We start from the raw sequence: 24,903 nt of genomic DNA on the forward strand, positions 1-24,903 counted from the left end.
ACCCACACCTCCCCCCCAAAAAAAAGAGGGAGAGAAAGAGGGCCTTGAACCAAATGCTACCTTAATACGTAGGTCAGACGTTCAAAGAAATTCAGGTTGTGCTGGAGACAGATGAGCGGGTAAGGTGTTTGCATTGCAGCTGATCCGAGTTCCATCTCCAGCAAAGCACATCGCCCTCTGGGCACAGCATAACCTGGTGTGACCAAAACCCCGATTCCGGGGGGAAAAAGTGTCGGTTCCCTTACCAAGGTTATGGGGAAAGTTCAGGGCTGCATTCCCACTCTCTCCTGATTTCCCTAGGAAACAATTCACCTTCTGTGAATTGATGAAAGATGAACGCCTATCTTTCGAGAGTTGATTTCTTTTTTAATATTCATTTCCTCTATTTCCTTTCATCCTGAACTAACGTTTAATCTTCAGGTAGCTGAGTACCTTTGAGGAATAGAAGTGCCCTTTCTTTGTTCTCATCATGGTCTTCACTAAGAGGATTGAATTTACCACATGTATATTTATCCCTAGACATTTTCTAATGCAACAAATGACGTGGGGCAAAGGGAGAGGCAGGTTGCTTCATATTTAATATTACATATTTATTCTCTAATGTGTTTCAAGCTGGGAGAAGAGTATTTTGGAGAAGGGCTTTAAAAAGAAAAAAGAATAACATGTCCTGAGGCCGTTGAAAAAAACCTCTTGGAATGACAGTTGTTTTCTTCCAGTTATGGAGGATGACCCTTTGAAAAGACTTCCAAAATAGAAAAACAAAACAATGACTAGACATCTCTCAGAGATAGCATATTAGCTGTTCCCTTTGACTTAGTATTTACATTTAATTTTTTTAAAGCAATAGGTAAAAGAACCAACTAAGGACAAAACATAACTCGAAAGAAAAAAATCAAAAATAATAGAGAAGAAAAATCCACGAGTGCAGTAGGACCTTGCAGTAAAACTTTAAATTATTAAATGTTTGCAAAACATTTTTCTAGATTATCTCTAAAGGAAGTCTTCCGTTCTCCATATTTGTGACATTGCTCCAGCCATGAAGAAGCTGAAGAGAGAGGTTTTTTTTTCTATCATTGATGTTGGTCCTCACTACAAGAGTTCTCATGGGTTAGTGTCATCCATTGTTCTCTGTATCTCTGTGTCTTTCCTCTCCCCCACTGTATTAAGCACTTTTTCATTGCCAGTGTTTAATCCAGTGACTGGTATTTATAAGTCCTTTGTAAACATTGCTAGACAAGTAAACTCAAATCCACCTTCATTTTATACCAATTGTCTACTAATTTCACCCTTTGCCTCCATCATCTTTACCTCTCCAATCCTAATATGCAGATAATTTTTCAAAGTCCTGGATTTCACCATTTTATTAAAAAGTGAAAAGAGAGAAATTTTATCATCGGTTTACTTATTAAATGGTTTGTGAGAGAAAAAAAAATGGGAGAAAAAAATCTCAAGTTTGGGGCCAGAGAGCTTAGGGGTTAGGGTGATGCTTCATAAGTGTGGGAACCCAGTTTGATCCATCCCTGGATGTGGGATGTGCCACGGATGTGCCATGGATGTGCCAGCCATGTAGTTATATACTAGGTATATGCCTGGATACTCCTGAGAATGCCTAAATGTGATTCTGATGGTCCCTTGTACCTCAGGGCCCAAGTAGTACCCCAACCCTGGGACCTAGCATTCAGCCATCCAGTTAGTCAAGAATTGCCAGGAGTGGGGCTGGAGCGATAGCACAGCGGGTAGGGCTTTTGCTTTGTATGCGGCCAAACCAGGTTCGATTCCCAGAATCCCATATGGTCCCCTGAACACCTCCAGGAGTAATTCCTAACTGCAGAGCCAGGAGTAACAACCCCTGTGCACCGCCAGGTGTGACTCAAAAAGCAAAAAAAGAATTGCCAGGAGTGTCCCCTGGTTCCCCTAGCACCACTAAGGAGACCCCATACCCCCCTAAATCCCACTGATTTGTGATACTTTTAATGATATAATTTTGAGCATATAATGTACAAGGACCAGACTCTCCGCCAGCTACCCCAAGTTATTTCTTAGTATATGGACTGGAAAAAGATGATGTTATATTGCCAGATGGCAAAAAAAGTACAATGACCTTTTGTTTTGTTTTGTTTTGTTTTGTTATTTTTGGGTCATACCCATGATGCTCAGGGGTTACTCCTGGCTTTGCACTCGGAAACTACTGCTGGCAGATTCTGTGGACCCTGGGTCAGCCACATTCAAGCAGGGGCCCTACTCACGGTACTTTCTCTCCAGCTCCAACTGTAATAACTTTTTATTCAAAAATAAATGTTCTGTACCAAGCACTATATCTAGAGAGTTGACTAGTAAAGTAAAGTAAAGGCCCTCCCGTTGATCGTCGATTTGCTCGAGCGGGCCCAGTAACGTCTCCATTGGAGACTTTGTTGTTACTGTGTCTGGCATATCGAATACTCTCGGTAGCTTGCCGGGCTCTCCAAGAGGGGCGGAGGAATCGAACTCGGGTCGGCCATGTTGGCCGCTTGTAAGGCGAACGCCCTACCCGCTGTGCTATCGCTCCAGCCCAGAGAGAGTTGACTGCTATACAAAATTTTATATTTATAAGCATTATTTTTAAAAAGAGATATACAAGGATACAGTGTGGGGACAGAACAGGAAGACCAAATCAAATGGGAGCATGGAGAGCTATTGTAAGCCTTCACATCTCACCCTTTCAGGACTTCCCTGCATACTTCCTCCAGGAAGAACTTCTTCATTTCTGACTAAGCCAAATTCCCAGTCTTTCTTCTGTAGCATTTTTCTCAATTGCCATTTGATTTTCTTGTTATTTAACATTCACTCCCACCAATCTAAAAGCACCACAAAGTTAACAGCGTTTCACTTTTGTACTCCATTATATATCCAGCATTGAGACAGTGGTGCAGCAATAAGTAGGGCCAGCTGAGGGTGGGGGGGAGGGTGCAGTGCAAAACTAAAGGACTAAAGGACTTCAATAAGGTGACAAGAGATCATCAGGCCATTCAGGGGCCTTCAAAGCACAGGACTGTGTGCAAACCTGAATTAGTGAATGTAAAGAAATTTGAAAGGTGTGTAGGGATTAGCCAGAAGAAAGAACCCTTGAGCCTGAGGAAAGACAGAAGTAAAAGTCATTTAGAAACAAAGACTATAGACTTGCTCTGCAAACTCATGTTCTCCCTTGAACTCATAACTCACTTATCTCTGTCCCTTATTTCCTTACTCTTTCAAACTCCTGCTCTCTCTTAAACTTGTATTCTTTTCCTTCTCACTTCCCTCATGCCTAAATAAGTTTTGTTCAATAAAAACTACCTCCCTTCACTAAAAAAAAAAAAAAAGAAAAAGAAGAAAAAGACTACTACAGATTGGGACCATGTATAGCATGTTTGCAGTTGATCTTAATTTCATTCCCAGCACCGCAATATGATTCTCCCAGTACTGCCAGGAGTGATCCCTGAGCACAGAGCTCAGAAGAAACCTCTGGGCAATGCAAGAAAATTAAAATATGAGTAAAGAAAGTAGAGAATGTAAGAAATGGCACCACCACCCCACTTTTAGCCCCACCCCATGCCATGCTCTGAAGAGGTTTTATAGACTGTTTTTCCCACACTCACCCGGTGTTCCTTCACTCAGTCTCCCTCCTTGAACCCCTAAGTTATTGTTGTAGAGAAGTAGCCGTCTATCTTCTTAGACAATATGCCAAAGCTTCCCAAGAAAATCTTTGAAACTTTGTCACAGAGTCTGAGTCATCCAGCCCACACTCCCCTTCCTCAAGGAAGCTGGAATTTTGGTCTTCTCGTTTTCCTTCATACACTAGGTAATCTTTCTTAGCATTTGGTCGGGAGGCAAGAGCTAGTTAACTAAAAAGTGTCTAGCTACAGAAATCAGGAAGGTGAGATTTGGCAGGGAGCTTTGTTTTCCTCTAGCCCTGGAGATCCTGGTCACTGTGCGCAAACAGTCTACCTTCTCCATGGAGTTTAGTTTTGTAACCCAAGGCCTCAGGGAGGGGCAGCTGGAATGGAAAAAAAAGTTTCAAGAGTGCCTCTCTATTATCTTATATTTGCAGAACTGAAAAGCTCAAGTAATTCTCTGCAGCCCAGAGATGTTTCTCTTCCTTTAAAAAAAAAAAAATTCAAGGCAGGGACATAGTTCAGAGGTAAATGTGGTGGCCTTACAAGCAGCAACAGATCCAGCAGACCCAGGTTCAGTCCCCAAAGCACTGCCAGGAGTTATTCCTGAGCACAGAACCAGGAGGAAATCCTGAGCACTGCCAGGTATACCCCCCCACACACACACACACCCCACCACCCCACCAAACACACACACAAATATTTATTCCACAAAATAAAAATCATTTTACCTTACTCCAGTTTACACCAGGAAGATCGCTCAAAGAGCTGTGTCCCCCAAATGTAACACACACACATTCACACATACACTAGGTTGAGCACCTCCAAAAGTTTCCCCCTGAACAATGAACCCAGAAGTAGCCCTTCTATCACCACCCCAGCACAGTCAGGCATGGCCCCAAACAAAAAGAAAATCATCCAAATTGCCCACCAAGTATAGTATTGTATAGTTTTGTATATATAATCTTGATCTATAGCATACATATTTAAAGGTCTGCTATTTCTAGATAGCCATAAATTAAATATCTCTGGTGTTTCAGCTCTTAGAGCAGAAAACTGATGAAGATTCTATCTTGTTGACTTTTCCAGCTTCTTCATCTTACCATGGAGTAAGATGTCTTTGTTACACTTTTTCTAAAGCTTTGTTAAATCTTCCATTTATTACCAGAATGGTGATGAGGCTAATACATCCAATCACCTGACACCTGCATGATATTAAGGTTGAAGAAGCCTTTAAATCGTTGGCACATTATTTTCATAGCTTTTACTAAAACTGCAAGTCTCTCTGGTTTGGATCAATCCATTGTGCCCAGGCATTGATGCTGGTGTGTGAAGACCTGCCCTTACCCATGCTGTCTAGGTCGTTCTCCCTCCACAGCTTCTGGAATTGGACCATCGTATTGCCAGTTGCTCAGTAAACTGGGCCACAAGAGAGGTAGATTCAAGAATTCTCTACTCGACTCACCTTGGTCACCTAACCTTGGGAAATGCCTGCAAAGTTTGCTCAGAGCGCCTACATGGCACAGATGCTCACGTCCTGCCAGCCCCAGGAAGCAGCTATCAACCTGCCTCTAAAGGAGACTTGTCTGCCTACGCGGGAGAGGATTCTTGCCACTGGATTTCTTGGGGAATCTTGGACTCAGGCTTGATTAATAATAAATAGTAAGATTCCATAAAATCTTTAGCTGTTTTCCCATATGCCTTAAAGTTTCCACCAAAAAGTGCTTTTCTCTTTTCCCAGTGATACCCTTTGTTTCTCCATGGTCCTGTGTCTGTGTCATCAATGTCATGCTCTCATCATTGATATTCCACCCAGACTTCAAAGTGAAGGTTTAATATTCATGCCTCCAAGAAGTTTTGATAGAATACATCACTGCTAAGTGATATTCATGCTTCTCACATGTGTTATTTAGATCCTCGCATATATCAAGTTCTGTTTTATTTTCTGTTTTAGAGCCACACTCTGCAGTACTCACAGCTTATTTCTGACTCTGCACTCAAGGGTCATTCCTGGCAGTGCATGAGGGACCACATGTGGGGCAGGGATGAGCCAGGATTGACTGCCTGAAAGGCAAGTGCCCTAGCCACTATACTTTCACTCTGACCTCAGGCACTGTTCTAAACACTTGATTAACAATTCATTTTACAGAGGAGGGAATTTGAAGAACAGAGAGATGAAGAAATATGTTCCAAGTTACACAATAAATGCCGGAACTGAATTGCACTCAGACTGCCTGGTCTAAACCCTCTACCCCAATAACATATTTTGACTAAGTGCATACTTGAAAATGTTTCTTATAGAACATGGACTCATAGGGTCCAGAGAGAAAGAGAGAGAGAGAGAGAGAGAGAGAGAGAGAGAGAGAGAGAGAACAGAAGGTAAGGTCATTTTCTTGCTCTTGGTTGACCCCAAAATAAAATGAAACAAATAAACATGAAGTCAAAAGGAAATTCTAATTTCCCTTGAAAAGAATTCAAATTGAGGATTGCTTTTCTGGTATCAGGCATCAGGTCCTAAATATAACAAAGAATAGGCTTGAAATGCAAAATAGAATATGATAACCCTCTAAGATGCCATTCTCCAAGCTCTTTTCCTTTTATAGTAAGGGAACAGAGATGGAAGTTGGCGAAAGTGGAGATTTGACAGATTTCATTCTTTACCCAAGACCACTGAGGTTCAGTCTACTTACCTCAGCCATCCCATTAGAGTCACCAAAATGACTGACTATAGTCCCCAAATAGAAGGTCCCTGATTTATATTTGTTTTATAAATATGTGCAGTACTGAGGGGATACTTCTGGCTCAGTACCAGGGGAGATATTCCCAGGGGTACCAGTTGTGTCAAGTAATTTTAGGGTCTAATTCAGGGCTCCTGCCTGCAAATGCATGAGCCCTTTGAGCTGGCCCTACACACTTTGCTTTCTAAAGGATTTGTTCCCTCTATACCAGAACTAGAAGTCCTGCTTATTTTGGGAATTACACCTAGTGGTGTTCAAGGTCTATTACGGGCTTTATGCTTGGGAGCTGCTTCTAGTGGCACTCGAGGACCATATGCAGTGCCGGGGGAATCAAACCTGGGCCTCCAGCCTACTGAGCTTTCTCTCTCTCTCTCTTTCTCTCTCTCTCTCTCTCTCTCTCTTTCTCTTTCTCTCTCTCTCTCTCTCTCTCTCTCTCTCTCTCTCTCTCTCTCTCTCTCTCTCATGCACGCCCTCCCATCTATCTTTCTGCGCTCATATGTGTGAAAGAATGGAGGACACATGTAAGGCTCATTAAGAAAAAGCTGTGCCCCCACTATATAAAGTGAAATATTCAGTCATATGTAGCCATATAAGCCTCCAACAAACTCCAGCAACAACAAAATCTCTGTCTCCTCAACACAGATTCCTCAGAGCTCATGAAATTCTCCGGGTGAGGGTCTGTCATATCACATTATGACCTACTCTGCACATGTCAATCCTACTCCTCTAGAGTATAAAAAACAGGAAATTGTCTTCAAGGAATGTGTGGGATGAGACAGGGGAGCATACTGAGAGCCCTACTTGGAAGACTTTTAGGGCAAGAGCAGGTGTAGGTAGAGTTGTGAAGTTTAGAATGAAACTCATTCTTGCTTGATGCCTTTGTTCTGCCCCTTAATTACATCCCCCTACCTTATTTTCTCTTTCCTCATTCAAAATTTTCCTCCAAACTACCTCAGATTACACACTGGAACCCTAAAGAGTCCCCACCCCACTCCTATATCCACCTAACCTCCAGAGACCATTAACATCAAAATTGCTTCTTCTGGGCTGGAGAGATTATATAGGGGTTAAGGAGTTTGCCTCGCATGCAGCCAGCTAAGTTTGATCCCAGTACTGCATAAGTACTCTCCTGAACACGAGGCCACTAGTGTGGCCAAAACACAAAACAAATTTACTTTTTCTTTTGTTTATTTATTTATTTTTAAATTTAATGTAGGAGAACTGCTATATATTCAGTCATTGATTAAGCCGATTGAATTGGGCATGGACTCTACAAATTTGCTTTTTCTTTTGATCAAAATACCCATTATCCTGGTAAATCACTATTTAATCATTAGGGAAATATACTTTTTCAAACATACCATAAGGGCCAGGGAGATATATCAAAGGGATGAACTAGATGCTTTGCATGCAGAAGGGTCTCAGTTCCATTGCAAACTGTAAAGGCCCATCCCAGCCCTTCCAAGAGTGGTCTTCACCACAATGATCAGTGCACAACTGCATCACAGGACTGAGCATTGAACCAAACCACTTGGCTGAGTAGTATCACCCAGGAATCCTGAGCACCCACAGGGAGGCTTCTATTAAAAAATTCAAAATTAAAAAAAGAAATTCCTTAAAATCTTCTGTTTCAAAATAGCTGAAGCAGCCAGCAGCCCAAACAAAGCTTTTGTTGGACTTAGAAAAGGCACTTCTCATGCCACTTTGCTTCCATCTGTCAGAAATATATCAACTTTGTGAAGGCAACATGCTTTTCTGCCATATGTCTGTAGAGCATCTTAATAAACAGAGAAATCTGAGCTCTCCGCAGTATGAATATTGCCAGAAACACACACCCGGCAGCCCTGTAAATCAAACCTTCCTTTCTTGTCCTTTGACCCACCCAGAAAGTGATCAAAGAAAACTGGATAACAAGGAATCCAGAGACCTCCTGTTTTTTTGTGTGACTTTAGAAATACCTCATAGCTTCCTAAGTAAGTGACCTTCCCTATCTATGTACTTCTATAATGCCTGTCCCACAGAGAAATTGAGGGTTCAATGAGATCTCTTCTGCCACCCCAACACATATGGGGGAGGTCCAAGTTAAAGTTTGAGGGCTAAGGAACAGAGTTCACAGAGGTTGAGCACATGATTTGTATATGTGAGGTCTGGGTTCCACAGATTGACACCAGGCATTGTCAGGAGCAACTCCTAGCACAGAACCCAGAATAGGCCCAGAGCACCACCAGGCGTGGCCTAGAAACAAAAATGACAAACAAAGGTTGGGTGAATTTAAATGCTAAAAAATGTCTCTGGAGAGATTTTATGGTGGGGGGGTACTTGCCTTGCACTGAGTTTACTCGGGTTGGATCTCTGGCATTCCATATGCTCCCCTGAGCCCAAGCAAGAGTGATTCTCTAGTACAGAGCCAGGAGTAAGCCTGGAACATCACTGGGTGTGGCCTCAAAACCCAGAACAAGACTAGTTAATAAAGTTTCAGGTTCTTTGGAGAAGATATCTGGGGTCACATTGCTCCACGTCCCATTTGAGCTCAGCTGCCGAAGTGGGAATGAAAAGGGGAAGGTCTGAGCCACAAAAGGAAATGGTTGCCTCTAAGAATTTCCCTTCTCTGCCCCCTTTTGTTCTCTTTCTCTACTGGAAACAGGAATCAGTACCTCTCTAACTCAAACTTCTTTCCCCACCTTTAGTTTGATACTTTAGTCAGGACCAGCTTCTTAAATTTTATTCCACATTTAAAAAGGAGCACTTTTTCCTGATAAAAAAAGAATTGTCTTGTCCTGAATATAAAATCCCCAGTTATATTTTGTTTTGTTTTACTTTTTGGGTCACACCTAGTGATACACAGGGTTTGCTCCTGGCTCTGCACTCAGGAATCACCCCTGGCGGTACTCAGGGAACCATAAGGGATGCTGGGAATTGAACCTGGGTTGGCCGCGTGCAAGGCAAAAGCCCTACCTGCTGTGCTATTGCTCCAGTTCCCCCAGTTATATGTTGGGACTATACCTGAACCAGAAAATGTAGGGTTCTGCCTCTTCGGATCCCTCTCAGTTAATAATCAGATATTTCTGCTCAGCCTAAGACTATACCTCTCTTATCCTTGACTGATCCCTAAATGTCTACTTTGCCTTCAATAAATATAAGTATAGTTATTTATGTTTCCTGCTTACCATCCATATGTCTAAATTACTATGTAACATAATGATTGGGTACATCATTAAATATGCTGAGATTAATAGTGTGGTGCATCTTGTTTGTTTCTTGAAACACTAAATCCTCTTCAAATACTTTCAGTCTTAGTGAGTTGTTTTTCCTATTGCACAGACACCTGCTCACATCTTTAAAATAAAGGAAAAAACATTACTAAAATTGCTACTTGGATTAGAGGTGTAAGAGGAAATATATTTTTCTTTTATAGTAGGAGAATAATGTATTTGCAGAAAGAAAAAAAGCAAAATATAAAAATAAGGAGGGGTCTCAATTAGAAGACTGACTGAGTTTATGGAGGAAGCAATAAAATGGAAAAGCAAAAAAAAAATGCCATTAGTTCGCATTTCAACAAAATTTTCAAAACGTACAACAAAATCTAAGAAGGCATTCTTAATCAATATATGGAGAATTTACATGGTGAAGGCCATTTGTGATCTGCAAATTGACTACAGTTTCATTTAAAGGGAGGAAGTTGCCTTGCTTGGCAGAATTGCTCAGGAGTGTAGATAGTTTGCCTTGCAAGAGCATGATCACAAGTTAAAGTCCCCAGTGTCCCACATCTGCCAAGTTCCACTCTGGCAGTTCTGCTATTTGATCCTGGCAACTATACACTCTGTGATCTCTGGTGTCACAGGCAATTTCTGGCTGCAGTGTGTTGGTGTTGTGTGTGTGTGTTTGTGTATGTGTGTGTGTATGTGTAAAAGGCACAAAAAAAGGGATGTGACTCTCAGTGAACAATAAGTCTAGGAAGTGCAACCCCTGGTAAACATGTGTGGTAATGCTGCAATAACCCCAGGAGAGTACCACAACCATAACTCGTGTGCTTTAACTAAGAGGGTGAGCCCAGTAGGGCATGTGGACAAGTCCCACAACTAGAGTAGTATCAACCTGAGCAAGCACTGATTAAGTATGCAAGCACTGATTAAGTATGCAAGCCCTGCAGCCTGATGTGATCCTCATGGGGGCGCTAAGGCTGAGTGTGATAATACCACAGCTAAAACATGTGAGAGCACCACAGTTAGGCATAGTGTGCATCTCCTGGTGAGAGCAAATGCATCACCCAAAACAATGAAGGGAAGAGGGTGTGGGAGATAAAAATAAAGTGAGTCAATTTATTCATTCTTTGCAGTAGACTATTTCAGTCATGCCAAGAAAAATATAATCTGTTTACTCAAAATTTTTTAAAACATAAATTATTTTGGGGCTGGAGCGATAGCATAGCGGGTAGGGCGTTTGCCTTGCACGCAGCCAATATGGCTGACCCGGGTTCGATTCCCAGCATCCCATATGGTCCCCCTGGCACCGCCAGGAGTAATTCCTGAGTGCATGAGCCAGGAGTAACTCCTGAGCATCGCCAGATGTGACCCAAAAAGCAAAAAAATTAAAAAAAAATTATTTTATGTATGAAATTGTGGTATATTAGAAGCTGGAATGTTTGCTCTAATGAGGCCCAGGGTTTGATTCCTAGGACCAGAAAAAAAAATGCGGTATATTAATGCATTTCTTATATAATTGATATAATAGGAAAAATAATAATTCTGGTAGTCTGGTAGTCAGGCACATAAACTGCCTCTGGTGCTATATAAGCTCATTAGCAGCCAAGATCCAGAGATTTAGAATAACTCTCTCAGAAGAGAGAAACACAAGAGCAACATGCTGCAGAGATCCCTGTGGACCCCAAAGTCAACATCCAGTTTAAAAAAAATTAAATTAACCTCAGCTGTATCACAGTATTTAAACTTTTAGAATTCCTGGAGTGCGTGGCTACATTCTCAGCAATGAGACATTTCATACTGTGCACCACTGATGTACCAAGACAAGGGTTTAATGGCTCCAGGGTGAAATACAACAACCTTCACACACTTCCCTCTAAGGAAAATTTTCTGGTTCATTGTTAGCAGAATATTCACAGCAAGAAATACAAAATAAATAATTTAGTTCCCGGTTTGGGGGCAGGCTTTGGGGATCAGAGTGGAAAAATTCGAAATACAGTGATGGGAAGGTGTAATGGTGGTGGGATTGGTGTTGGAATATTGAATGTAATAAACTATTGTGAACAACTTTAAAAAATAAATAAACACTATTATTTACAAAGTTGTTCATAATATAGGTGTTATGTGCTTTTGATGTTCCAACACCAATCCTACCACCTGAGTGACCTTCCCTCCAGCATTGTCCCCATTTTTCTAGTCATACCCCAACACTGCCCCTTAGCAGGCATACGATAATTTGTTTTGTATTGCTTGCTACAACAAAATGGCTATAACAAGATGAAAATTTGTGAAAAATTTTATATCTCACCATAGGGTTGCTAAGCCTTTGAGGATTTCTAAGCTGTTCACTAGCTGAGCCTTCTGCATTATTGCTTTTGTTTGTTGAATTTAATTATCTTTAACATTACTTTCTCATATAATTTGGTGTGCTCCTACTGGAATTTTAGTACTGTGAAAGTTGGAAGTGTTGCACAATTCAGAAACTTCAGAATCTGTAAATCTGGGATAAGTGTGCAGAGATTCTTAGTGGAGCTGTGGGGTTAGGCTGTGAGCCATTGGTGTGGCAGCAGCAGTGGACTGTGGGTTTGACTGCCAAGGCTTCGACTTGCCTGCTCCCCCTCCTGCGGGCAGCCCAGGGTTTTCAGCCACCGGGAAGAGTGTGTCTATGAATTTCAGCTGGTTGGCTTGCATCTCCTCTGAGATTTAGTTTATGAACCTGAAGAGCAGGGATGTGGCTGAGTTGACATGGCTGTGACTGTACTTAAATATATGTTTAAAATAATAAATATGCAGTGGCTGGAGTGATAGTACAGCAGTGATAGTACTTGCCTTGCATATGGCCAACCCAGGTTCGAATCCTCGAATCCCACATGGTCTTCCAAGACCTGCCAGGAGTAATTCCTGAGTACAGAGCCAGGTAGTAAGCCCTGAGGATCTCTAGGTGTGGCCCCAAAACAAAATAATAGTAAGTGTATAGTAAATAACAAAAGGATAAATATAATTACCCCTACCCTTGTATCTATAAATTTCTCTCTCTCTCTCTCTCTCTCTCTCTCTGATTATATGAGGAATATAGAGAAACAAGAAAAGATTAGACAATGTCCAATGCAAACAAACCCTGAGATATGATTCGTAGAACTGGGAACTGAGCTGGCTAGGGGAGAGTGCGGGGGGAAAGGTTCTAAGAAATCACTCCTGGCAGTGCTCTTGAGACCATAGTGGTGGTGTCACCTTAACACCTGTATTATCTCTTCAACCCCTTAACCAATTTTTAAAAATTGAGATACTACAATTTACAATACTACTGGAGTCATGTTTTGTGGTTGTAAGAATAGCACGTCATCAACCCTTCCACCAGTGTTTCAAGATTCCTCCAACATTTGATTTTCTGTTTTTGTTTTTGTTTTGGTACTCTGGCAAGACTTGGGGGACCATTTAGGGTGCTGGGGATTGAACCTCACTGACCACATGCAAGGTAAGCGCCCTACCCACTTTCTGTCCCCTCCAACATTATTAATCAAACCTTCCCCCCCCCCCCCCGCACTCTCCCCTAGCCAGCTCAGTTCCCAGTTCTACAAATCATATCTCAGGGTTTGTTTGCATTGGACATTGTCTAATCCTTTCTTGTTTCTCTATATTCCTCATATAATCAAGATCACCTAATATTTATCCTTTACTTTCTTATTTACTTCACTTAGCATAAGACCCTCCAGTTCCATCCAACTTTCAGCAAATAGCAAAAATTTATCGTTTCTCAAAACTGAATAATATTCTGTTGTGTACATACACAACAGTTTGCATATAATATATATATATATATATATATATATATATATATATATGGTTGTAGCTGGTTCTGGAGGTCTTTGACTGCCCGAGTTCTGGTCGAGGGGAGACGGAAACTCAACCTGCTCCCCTCCAAGGGGCCCCGGCGAGGACATCCAGGCACGGGGGCAGTAGAATCTGCGCTGTTCTTTTCCAGGAGCTGGGTTTTATAGTCTCTGAGTCTTGGCCGTTGATGGGATTACACGGCGCCAGGGGGCCAGTTGGTGGGTGTGACCCCTGCCTACTGGAAGATGGAGGATCTGGGTGGAGGATGCTCAGCCCCGATCTGAGCGGGCTTGGAGATCTCAGCCCCGGGACCCGCATGTCTTTGTTCATGATCGTGATCGTGATCGTGATATATATATATACATATATATATATACACACACATATATATAACAGTTTGTTTTATATACACACACACACATATATATATATATATATATATATATATATATATATATAACACTCAGCAGGGCTCAGCACTCAGGGATCACTCCTGATAGGATTTATGGGTTGCCAGGAATCAAACTCAGGTCAACCCTGTGCAAAACAAGTGCCCTGCCCATCATTGCACTATCATTCCAGCCCTACTACAATTTCTTTATCCACCCTTCTGTTTTGAACATTTGAATTGTTTCCAGATCTTAGCTATTATAGATAGCTGTGATATATATATATAGATATATATCACAAATTACGACCTTCCTGTTATTCGTCGATTGCCTCGAGGAGGCCCCAGTAACGTCTCCTTCAACCTAGCCCTGAGATTTTTAAGAAAGTGCTATATTCAAGGCTCTTTGAGAGAATGAGACCCATCATTGTTACTGGTATTTGGCATATTGGGTATGCCACGGGGAGTTTGGCAAACTCTGCCATGTGGGCAGGTTACATTCGGTAGCCTGCCAGTTTGTCCAAAGTAGGAATGAGATAATAAGATGTCATAATAAGATGTCGTGCGGCCGCAAATGCGGCCATGTGCTTCCGGAAGCTGGGTTTTATAGTCTCTGAGTCTTGGCGGTTGATGGGATTACACGGCGCCAGGGGGCCAGGTGGTGGGTGTGACCCCCGCCTACTGGAATTTGGAGGATCTGGTTGGAGGATGCTCAGCCCCGATCTGAGTAGGCTTGGAGATCTTAGCCCCAGGACCCGCATGCCTTTGTTCCTCTGCCAGTACCTTCATGTGTGCGGAGAGTGGTCTCAGCATGGTGGTGGCTGGTTCTGGAGGTCTTTGGCTGCCGGAGCCCTGGTTGGGGCGGGGAGGAAAACTCAACCCGCTCCCCTCCAAGGGGCCCCGGCGAGGACAGCCAGGCGCGGGGACAGGAGACTCTGCATAGATATATAATACACACACACACACACACACACACACACACACACATATATATATACGTATATATATGGGCTGGAGCGATAGCACAGTGGGTAGGGCGTTTGCCTTGCACACGGCCGGCTCGGGCCTTGCACACGGCCCCTGTGCATTGCTGGGTGTAACCCAAAAAGCGAAAAAAAAAAAAGAATAATGGCATTGTTTAATTTTTTTGTCATTGAGCTTTATGCTTTATGAATTAGTGCTTTGTGAATCTTGGAAATCAGCTCTTTATCTGATGTATAGTGTGCAAATACTTTCTCCCAGTCAGAAAAGTGTCTTTATTTTTTAATTAATTTTTTTTGTATTTTGAACCACACTCAGCAGTGCTCAGGACTTACTCCTGTCTCTGTGCTCAAGGATCGCTCTTGGCGGGGATCAGGGACCCACATGGGGTGTTAATGATTGAAACCAGATTAGCCCCATGCAAGGCAAGCACTCTACCTGCTGTACTAGCCCCTTGGGGGGGGGGGGCTTTATTTCTTTTGTAAGTGAAGGCATTTTTTTTTGATGCAGTCTAGTTTATTTTTGCTTTTGTATTCTTTGCCAATCAAGTTGTGTATGGAAAACTCCTTTTGAGGTCCAGATCTTGAAGAATCCTGCCTATGTCTTCTTCAATGTATTTTGTAGAGACAGGTTTTATAGCAAGATGATCTTTATGTTACAGTATGAGATAGGGGTGTAAATAATTCATTTTTTCTACTTCTCCTCCTCCTTCTCCTCCTTCCTCCTTCTTCTCCTCATTATAGCCACCTCCTATTTCTCCTCCTTCTTCTCCTCCTTCTCCTTCTCCCTCTTCTTCTTCCCCAGCACCATTGGTTGATGGGACTTTCCATTCTCCACTTCTCCATGCACCTAGCCCTCTATTAATAAATTAGCTGTCTTACATTTACATGTGAAAGTTCAATTATATTCAAATTGATAGTCTATCTTTGTTCCAGTATCATGTGATTTTGATTACTATAGTTTTGTAATGAAGAATAAAGTCTGGGGATGTAATATATCTCATCTTCCTTTTCTCAAAATTATTTTGGCTATTCTGAAAATTTTATGGCTTCAAAGGTATTTTAGAAGTATTTGTTCGAGTCCTTAAAGAATTCCATGGGAATTTTGATGGGGCCTCTGTAAATTTTGCTGGTCAAGATTAATGATGCTGATCTTTCCAATCCATGAGCAAATATGTTTCCTTTACCTTGTGTCATCTTTCATTTCTTTCAGAAGTGAATTATTTTACTTCTTTTATTAGATTGATTCCTAGATACTAGATGGTTTTTTTTTTATACAAACATAAATGGGATAGCGTTTGAAACTTCTTTCTCTCCTGCATTGTTGTTTACATATAAGAATGCAACATTTTCTGTATTGATTGTGTAACATGCTGCTTTACTGTTCAGGCTCATAATCTCTAGGAGGTTTTTTTTTAAAAACTTAGTCGTTAGAGTTTTCCATGCACAATAAGTGTATGTCATCTGAAATTATGGAAGCTTCACTGTATCACTGTATCACTGTCATCCTGTTCGTGGATTTACTTGAGTAGGCTCCAGTAATGTCTCTATTGCTCCCAGCCCTGAGATTTTAGCAGGCTCTCCTTACTCATCTTTCCCAACAATTAGAGGCTCCTTCAGGGTCAGAGGAAGGAGACCTGTTATTACAGTTTTTGGCATATTGAATACGCCACGGGGAGCTTGCCAGGCTCTGCCCATGCGGACGGGATACTCTCAGTAGTTTGCCAGGCTCTCCAAGAGGATATATATATATCCTCTTGGACAGCCTGACCGCGGCAGGACCCTGAATGATTGGTTTGAGGCTCTTCATGTTCCTAGAATGAGCAGATGCCATTGGGCTACGCTAGCAAGCAACAGGGATGAATGGAGACATTACTGGCAATTGCTCTAGCAAATAGATGAGTAATGGGATATCAAGTGATCAAGTGATATATATGATTTATTGCCTACTGCCTGAACCCCATCAAATATGGTGTGGTAATTATGGAAAATGGGTAGGAAGTGTCTTATGATGTGTCCGGAAAGCGGCCTGGAGTGTGGTGGCAGTTGGGCAGTGGAGGTTGGCTGCCGGGGCTGGGTCCCTAGGGTAGGCAGGGATCCCTCCCGCCCCCACTCTGGGGCACCCCAAGTAGAAGCTTAATATTTTCTTATCAATTTGAATTCCTTTCATCTTTCTTCCTGTCTAATCAAAGTGGTTGGAACTTTTAGTACTATGTTGAACAATCGTGGTGAAAGTGGACATCCTTGATGTTCCTAATCTCAGAGGAAAGGGTTTGTTTTTCACTATTAAGGATGATGTTATCTGTGGGGTTGTTGCATATTGTAATTACACTATTACAATATTGAGTTAAGTTCTTTAAATTCCATTTTTGTTGAGTATTTTCATCATGAATGAGTGCTGAGTCTCGTCAAACACTTTCTCTGTATTCATAGAGATGATCTTATGTTTTTTGTCTTTCCTTTTATGAATGTGAATATCACAATAATTTATTTCAGAATATTGGGCCATCCTTGTATCAAGGGTGTTAATCTCAATTGTACTATATAATGCATTTAATGTACTGATGATTTCAATTCATCAGGATTTTTTTTTTTAGGATCTTTGCATCTATGTTCATCAGGAATGTTGGTCTGAAATTTTTTTTTAGTAATATCTCTGTTGGTGTTTATTATCATGGTAATGCTAGTCACATAGAAATGTTCATCGGGATTCCTGTTTCTTCTACTTCCTGGAAGAGTTTGAGAAGAATGGGTAAGAGGGTCCTCTTTCAAGTTTTAGAATTCACTCATGAACCCAGCTGATGCTGGGCTTCCTTCTTGGGGAGACTTTTGATTACTGTCTCAACTTCCTTGATGCCTTTTTACTTCTTTCTCACATAGTCATAGGAAATTATAGGACTCAAGAAATTTATTCACTTGTCCCAGATTTTTCATTTTAGCGGCATATTCACTGTATTCTTGTCTGATATTTTGCATTTCTGAGGTGTCTGTTTTTACTTTTTTCCCTTTTGTACCTGATTTTATCAAGGTTTTCTCTTTTTGTGTGTGTCATTCTGTTAAGAATTTGTCAATCTGGTTGAATTAAAGACAACTTATGGTTTTATTATTCTTTTGTATTAAAAATGTTTTTCTATCTCTTTTATTTGTACTCAAATTTTCATTTCCCTCCTTCTGCTTACTTTGGAATATTTTTGTTGTTCTCTTTCTTGTTTCTTAAGATTTGCAGTGAGTAGTCTATTTGTGCCCATTCTTATTTTCTAATGAAAGCCTGTACTGTTATGAACATTTCTCTTAGTACTGCTTTCACTGTGTTCCATAAGTTCTGGGAGCGCATGTCTTTATGTTCATTTGAATCCAGGAAACTTTTTATTTTTTCTCTAATTTCCTCTTTAACCCAGTGGTTGTTTAGTCATGTATTATTCAGCTTTCCAGGCATTTTCTATCTTGGGTTAATTTCCATAATCAAAGGATTATGGATTATGTGAGGACCCTTGGTGTAACTTCTATTTTCTTGATTTTGTTTGCTTTGTGATCCAGCATGAGGTCAGGGACAATAATTTTTCGGGGTGGAAAGACAGTACAAAGGGCTGAGACATGTTTTGTATGTAGGAGGCCCAGCTTCAGTCCCTGCCATCACATGGTCCCCTGAGTACCACCAGCAGTGGCCCCTGAGCCCTGAGCTGGGAGTAGCCCTGAGCACCTCTGGGTATGAATCCAAAACAAACCAACAAGAAAGCAATTTTTCAGTAGAGACCTAACAAATACTATCTCAGCCAAAAGACCATGATTTATATCAGTGAGAAGTCAGGTTGATACTGAATACTTCTCACGTGGTATTTTGAAAGTGTATTTCAATCCTGCGATTTTTCCTCCCCAAAATCCTTTATGTCAATCAAAAAAGAAAACCATAAGTTCCTGTAGCAGTGTATCCCAGAATTTCTCAACTGAAAGTGTATCCCATAGTATATATCTATCGACCTCCTCCTCAGAGGTAACTTCCAAAGCTTTAAGAATGGAGTTAACAGTTTCCCAACTTAACCAGAATTGTTGGGGGATCCGAGCCCTTCTTTAAGTTCCCTGAAGACATTTTCCTTAATCCTTTCCCAAACCTTAGGCTCCAAAGTACCCTTATCTGGAAGCCAAGGATGAAATTTATAGACAGTTTTTAGGCAGGACCTCAGTTTGTCCCGAGAAACACGATGTCCAGTTCTCTGTGCAAAATGCTTAATCTGGGGTGGAGTGATAGCACAGTGGGTAGGGTGTTTGCTTTGCACACGCCAACCTGTGTTCAATTCCCAGCATCCCATATGGTTCCCTGAGCACCACCAGGAGTAATTCCTGAGTGAAGAGCCAGGAGTAACCCCTGTGCATTGCCGGGTCTAACCCAAAAAGCAAAATAATAATAATAATAATAAAATAAAAAAATGCTTAATCAATAAAGAACTGGCCATGTTCAGTTTGGCGCGAAAGATTTTGAAAGGGCTTGACACGGCACTGTTTCTGTCCCATCTTAGTGAGGGAGAACAGGGTAGTATCCTAATTCACCACACACAAAATCCTGTTCTCTCACACACTTTCTAGAGTAGGGGAATACCGAACGCTATTCTTACCTTTAGTTGCGCACTGGTTGGAGGTTCATGCCTGCACAGAGACGTCAGATGTGTGTTTTCAAAAGTCGGGCGGTGCTCTATCTCTCTCACCGTCTGCATTCGGTGTCTTGGGCTGCTTCCCCCACCCCCAGGAGGCCGACGGTGAGGTAGGTAAAGGAAGGAACGAGGGCCAGGCTGGTCGATATCAATTGTAGTTTATTCCAATCTTCACTCTCCTTCTGCTTCTCTCTCTCAAGCCTGAGCCCCTCTCACTTCTGACTCTATCCTCTGGAGCCGGAGTCCAAGCCCCCTCCGAGCTTACAGTCTTGGTTTATATAGCAATCACGTAGGGTGGTGACACAAATGTGGGTTGAACATTAGCAAATCAACAAAGAGAGGTAAGGCCACTCCTCCAGATTAACTCAAGGATAAAATCTCATCTAAAGGGATTACTCCAGATTACTACTCCAGATCCACTCAAGGGTGGGATCCCAATGAGGGTGCGTTCTTTCCTCAGCTAGTTTCATTTCATTTCATCATCCTGTTATTCGTCGATTGCTTCGAGCAGGCCCCAGTAACGTCTCTTTCATCCTAGCCCTGAGATTATATTCAAGGCTCTTTAGGAGAATGAGACCCATCATTGTTACTGGTTATTTGGCATATTTTGGTACGCCACGGGGAGTTTGCCAGACTCTGCCCTGTGGGCAGGCTACATTCGATAGCCTGCAAGTTTGTCCAAAGTAGGAATGAGATAATAAGATGTCATAAAAAGATGTCCTGATAAGATGCATTCGCGGCCGCGTGATTCCGGGAGCTGGATTTTATAGTCTCTGAGTCTTGGCCGTTGATGGGATTACACGGCGCCAGGGGGCCAGGTGGTGGGTGTGACCCCCGCCTACTGGAATTTGGAGGATCTGGGTGGAAGATGCTCGACTCCAATCCGAGTAGGCTTGGAGATCTCGGCCCCGAAACCTGCGTGGCTTTGTCCCTCTGCCAGTACCTTCATGTGTGCGGAGAGTGGTCTCAGCATGGTGGTGGCTGGTCCTGGAGGTCTTCAGCTGCCGGAGCCCTGGTCGGGGCGGGGAGGAAAGCTCAACCCGCTCCCCTCCAAGGGGCCCCGGCGAGGAACAGCCAGGCATGGGGGCAGAAGACTGCACTGTTCTTGTCCGGGAGCTGGATTTTATAGTCTCTGAGTCTTGGCCGTTGATGGGATTACACGGCGCCTGGGGGCCAGGTGGTGGGTGTGACCCCCGCCTACTGGAATTACTACCCTCAGCTAGTAATCCACTTAAATTTTCATCATCCTGTTATTCGTCGATTGCCTCGAGCAGGCCCCAGTAACGTCTCTTTCATCCTAGCCCTGAGATTATATTCAAGGCTCTTCCGGGCCGAGATCTCCAAGCCTACTCGGATTGGAGTCGAGCATCCTCCACCCAGATCCTCCAAATTCCAGTAGGCGGGGGTCACACCCACCACCTGGCCCCCTGGCGCCTTGTAATCCCATCAACGGCCAAGACTCAGAGACTATAAAATCCACTTAAATAGTTGTAATAAATCTACTTCTAATATTTCTAGCAATTTTATTCTGTATGAGCACAGTAAGAGATATAAACTCACAGTTTGGTTCTTCCTGAGGACATCTCACTATATATTTCGCAGTCCTCAGGCCAGGTTAGTCTTCCTAGCCCCAGCAGGGTCCTAGTCTCATTGTTACTTATTTTTGGATCATGACAGCATTTGTCCATGATCATGCCCTCAACTTATAGTTGAGTATTGTGGTGCGTTGGCCTGTCCCATTTCGATGCCAGGGTAGCTCACAACTTGCCCTGGGTCCATTCATTCCCTCATTGAGACCCTGCTTTTGAGGTGCTAGGAACTAAGGGCAACTGAGTCAAGAAAGCAGATGCCCAGGAGTAAATATTATTCGGAGTCAGTCAACTTCCAAGTTACAAAAGCATAACATTAACTGTCTTCCTGTGTCCATGCAGAAAGGATATTGCTTTAAGGTAAACTATGCAAAAGATATAACTTACAATACAAGTTCAGTGTCCTTAGAAGGATCTGACCTTACAAGCTAACAGAATCTGATTAGGGAGAAAAGGTGATTTACTGGCTGGGGAGGAGAGCACAGAGAAGAGTTTATAGATAAACAGAGGAATGGGAGTGATGCAGGAGCACTGTGATGGGTGTAAACCTAAGCTCCCTGTGGCAATGTTATCCTACACTTATGACCCCCTGTCAGTCCCCAGGATATTCCAAGAGAGCTATAGGTTAAAATTGCATAAGTGAAGGGTTGTGGGCATGAGACAAGGTGTCCAAAGAGGGAAATGAGAAATGAAGAAAACAGAAATGAATGAGAAAATAGTCATAAAAAGATTGAGAAACAATGGTGTATCCTACAAGACAATTGACAAGTATCCTCAAATCTTTCAAATTTAATTAAAATAAGAAAAGTCTGACAAATGATAATTGTCAAGAACTTCAGTTAGCTATGATAAGCAAATTTCAATGGGACTGTGGACCAGGTAAAATTGAGGAAATCTGAGTAAACTCTAGATTCCAATTAAAAATATATAAATACTGGTTTTAACTATGGAAACACATCATTAAATACTAATAATGAAAACTAGATCTTGTATATGTGAGAATTAAATACTAATTCTGCATTATTTTCTAATTTTTTCTGTAAACCAAGACTATACTAAAAATAATTTTCAGAGGATGGGCCACACTCAGGAGTGCTCAGAGCTTTCTCCTGTCTCTGTGCTCAGGATAGCTCCTGGTGGTACTGGGGATAAAAACTAGGGCCAGCAGCAAACAAGGCTAGCACCTTAATGCCCTGGCCTAAAATTAATACATTAAAAAAAACTCAACTAGAAATGTATGTATAACATTTACATAATTTTCCAGCATGATGGCCCAGACTCTTTAAAAATTGGTGTGGCTGTTTCTTAAATTGCTAAAAATGGACTGTATAATCTAGCAATTTCACTCCTAGGTATTTATCCTAAGGATATAAAAACACTAATTTGAAAAGATGCTTGCAATCAAGAACTCAAGAAGGGTATAAGGGGGAATGCAGAAATATACCTGACTAGCAATAATGTATTGTGGTACTTGGAACTTTGATGCTGGTGGGATGCAGTAACTTTGTACATCAATTTCATAAACATTGAAATTGTTGTGACCATGTAACTGAAACTATAATATAATAAACTTCAAAAAATAGAAAGAGATATAAGTGCTTTTATGTTCATTGAAGGAGTATTTATAGAAGCATCCCAAGTACCTCATGATAGATGAGTGGATAAAGATGTCAGTGGCAGAGTGAATGCTTTGCATGTATAAAGCCCTTAAATTAAATCACATACGTCACATACAAGAAAACAAATCACAAAAAAAGAAGAGGGGAAGAAAGGAAAGATGACTTATTGTCTAAGTTGGAGGGCAATAAGCTGAGTCAGCACAGCGGGTAGGGTGTTTGCCTTGCACGCAGCCAACATGACCGACCAGAGTTCGATTCCTCTGCCCCTCTCAGAGAGCCCGGCAAGCTACCGAGAGTATCTCGCCCGCATGGCAAAGCCTGGCAAGCTACCGGTGATGTATTCAATATGCCAAACACAGAAAGTTTGCCAAACAACAAAGTCTCACAATGGAGTCGTTACTGGGCCCGCTCGAGCAAATCGATGAACAACAGGAGGACAGAAAACAATAGTCATATCTGAGTTGTTTGTTAGTTTGGTTTTTTTTTTGGGGGGTCACACCTAACAGTGCTCAGGGCTTACTCTAAGTCTGTAGTCAGGAATGTGTCCTGGCAGTGCTCGGAGAATCATATGGGATGCTGATGATCAAACCTGGGTTGTCCACATGCAAAGCAAGCACCCTACCTGCTGTGCTATTGCTTCAGCCCTGCATGAGATAGAAACAAAACAAGGGAATAGACAAAATCAAGACAAAGCTAATAGTTGCTGGACCAAGGGATATACAACAGGTTGAATACAGTCTTTGCATGAAGGATCTCTGGGGTCAATCCCTGGCATTGTGTGGTTTTTCCAGTCCCATAGGAAATGACCCCTATGCACCATATGCATGTGCCTTTACCCCTCAACACCAAGTATGAATTCAGACCTCAAGATAAGGTTGCCCATACAGATGACTGGTTAAAGAAACTATGATACATCTCCACAGTGAAATACTATACAGCCACCAGGAAAAATGAAGTAATGAAATTTGTTTATAAATGGGTGGACATGGAGAGTATCATGCTGTGTTGAAATGAGTCAGAAGGAGAGGAACAGACATAGAATAATTGTGCTCATTTGTGGGATATAAAAGACGTAGTATGAGACTAATACCCAGGACAGTAGAAACAAGGGCCAAGAGGATTAGTCTATGATTGGAAGCTTGCTTCAAGTGGTGGTGGTGGTGGTAGTGGTGGTGGTGGTGGTGGTGGTCGTTGGGGGATTGGGGTGCAGCGAGAGAAAGTAGTTGTGATAGGGAAAGAACCACTATGACAATGATAGTTGGAAATATCATTGGATAAGAACTGCTTGCTGAAAATAGGTAAAGGAACAAACATGATAATCTCTCAGTACCTGTACTGCAAACCATAATGCCCAAAAGAAAAGAGAGAGACAAGTGCCTGCTATAGAGGCAAGTTAGGGGTGATGGGGTGGGGTGGGAGGTGGCAGGAGGAAAACTGAGAAAATTGGTGGTAGGAAATTGGTGGAGGAACGTGTTGGAACATTGTATTACTGAACCCCAACCATGAACAGCTTTGTAACAGGGTTTTTCATGGTGAGTCCATTAAAATAAATAAATAGATAAAACTAAAGTTGTCAGAGTAGGAGAACATACACAATGGAGGAGGTCCAACTAATGGTGGTAGAGGAAAAATAGTTCTTCAAAAATATGTATATATGCATATATACCTGCACATATATGACATATATATGTATATATGCAATCCATGAATGGCAAATATCACCAAAACATCAAGCCAGGTTAACAAAATAGTCACAAAAATACCATGCTACTTAGTGCTTGTACATTTTTCCTTAAATGACACATCTTTGTTCAAATAAGAAATTTTGGTCAGATCTTTTCCCTAAACTTTTTGTTTTATTTTGGAACCACTCCTAGCAGTGCTTGACCTCAGAGATATAACCCAGGCTTCAAGCATACAAAGCATGTGATGAGTTCCTTAAGCTGTATCTCAAGTCCTTTCCCAAACATTTTAAACAGTCTATTTAAACTCAACACCTAAAGCACTAACAAAATACATAACTGATTAAAAGTAATGGCGTTTGAACAATTACAAAGGACTTCACAAGAGATTTAGGCAAGATAACCAGGTCACAACGGTTGTCTGGTGGATAGTACTTCTTAAATGGTGATACTGCAAAATAAAAGCAGCATGTGATTTCAGAATGGCTAAAATGTTTAAAAGAAATTATGTATCTATAGGGGTTCTGGATAAATATCTGGTACAGTAATATAATGGCACACAGTAACATGCATAATTAAAGTGAAGATCTAAATAGAAATG

Source organism: Sorex fumeus, unplaced genomic scaffold (genome assembly GCF_029834395.1).
Source record: "Sorex fumeus unplaced genomic scaffold, SorFum_2.1 ptg000007l, whole genome shotgun sequence".
Taxonomy (NCBI): domain Eukaryota; kingdom Metazoa; phylum Chordata; class Mammalia; order Eulipotyphla; family Soricidae; genus Sorex; species Sorex fumeus.